The sequence below is a fragment of the Sinocyclocheilus anshuiensis genome, unplaced genomic scaffold (assembly GCF_001515605.1).
Source record: "Sinocyclocheilus anshuiensis isolate Anshui unplaced genomic scaffold, SAMN03320099.WGS_v1.1 scaffold1075, whole genome shotgun sequence".
NCBI classification, from domain to species: domain Eukaryota; kingdom Metazoa; phylum Chordata; class Actinopteri; order Cypriniformes; family Cyprinidae; genus Sinocyclocheilus; species Sinocyclocheilus anshuiensis.
This window is the reverse complement of record NW_015544163.1, coordinates 32,742-34,464: the sequence shown is the minus strand read 5'-3', so window position 1 is coordinate 34,464 and position 1,723 is coordinate 32,742. Positions and strand designations below refer to the sequence as shown.

General features: G+C 43.6%; 1 long non-coding RNA gene across 1 annotated transcript in view; it reads right to left on the bottom strand.

Annotated features, from left to right (window-relative positions):
• LOC107695688 (uncharacterized) overlaps window positions 1-1,723 on the bottom strand; it is a 21,356-nt gene that overhangs the window by 9,606 nt on the left and 10,027 nt on the right. The window lies entirely within an intron of this gene.

Below are 1,723 nucleotides of genomic sequence, written 5' to 3'. Positions count from 1 at the left end.
AGCACAAACATTTGCTTGACCAGCCACAACATCAGCATAACAGTTATTTACCTCCAACTCTCTTTGCAGAACACCCAGTCCCTGTTCCCTGCATCTCCCTCCTGCATAATCTGTTTTTCTTTTTCTCCTTGTAGCTGGAAATCAGCTCACAGACAATTTGCGGGCTATATATATATTTTTTTAAATAATTAGTCTTGCTGGAGAACTCCGGTGATGCACGCAGGTTCTCGCGTTATTTCCTTATCACTTCTCGCATGTGTTTTGTTGTGAAACGTAGTTTGCAGACCAGACAGAGCTGTCGGCGATTCTTCCTATTGTGAAGTCATGCAGTGTGAAACCCCCTGTCGCCGATCCATCGTGCAATGTGAACACAGCAGCAACTGAATGCTACCCCAGATAGTCATGCAGTGTGAAAACAACGGCGATCCGACGAGTTTGAAAATCGTGCAGTGTGAACTCGGCATTAGGTGTGCGCGGCAAATATGACGTCTTCACGGTGTTGGCGGAAGTTCGCTTTCAGTGCGCACGACGTCGTTTCGCGTGGCGGTGTGCACGACATTTTTTGTAACTTTCCGCGCAGCTCCGCTTCCCAAGATGCACGAGTTCAAAGCGACTCTAGCCGAACATAACACACGTCTGTGCCATAGACTGTATAAAAACAGGTGTGTGCCAGCATTTGTGTGAAACAGAAGCAGTTTGATGTGAAGTGCAGTCACACACACAGATCACGTTGCGGCCGCATTCAGACATTCAGGAACAAACTTTTTAGCGCTGCCCCACAGTTTTATCAACTAAATAGATTAATCGCTCAAGAGCTACATTATCTAATTACACAGGGTTGCCAGGTTGACAAATTTAGCAGATATTTCCGTATTGCGCAAGTGTAAAGCTCTGTTTTGGGGATTACGTCTCTTTATATCAGGCAACCCAGTTGTGTTCCTCTGCGGCCAGATTAAACCTTGTTGTAGCCTATATATGCTCTATTCATTCTTTTTTTAGAAACCTAGCACTTTTCTACTCAATTTTAAAATTGTAAACAAATTAAGCGCGGTCCACTGCTGCCAAAATATCGATACAGGGCCAGCTGTATCGATACTCGTATCGTCAAATCTCTGTGACGATACATCGTCGTATCGATATTTTTAACACAGCACTAGTGAACAGTGTGCAGAGAGCGCGCATACACAGTTCGTTTGAGCATCAATAACGGATACACGCTGCCTAATGTACGACTCGTATATGTCACTATAATTGTCTTTACTTTGATTATAGTCGACATCCATCAAAACCTTACTAGCGCGACACTGGCATGATTTATCCAGCCAAGAGCTGTAAATTGCGTATCATATGTTAAAGGGGTCATATGATGCTTTTTTAAAGATCATTATTTTGTGTATTTGGTGTAACAGAATATGTTGACATGCTTTAATGTTCAAAAAACACATTATTTTTCAAATACTGTACATTATTGTAGGTCCTCTATGCCCCGCCTCTCTCAAACGCTTCGTTTTCTACAAAGTCCCTCCTTCTGACAAGCGCAGTCTGCTCTGATTGGCCAGCTGACCCAGTGCATTGTTATTGGCCGAACACCGCAAGCACTCGTCAGAAATGTAACACCCCTTACCATAATCGCGAGCTTCATCTTTCAAAATAAATGTAAACACAGAGCCCGAAAGGGGAACAGTCGCGTGACAGACACAGTGATGAAGCTGGTATGTGTTTG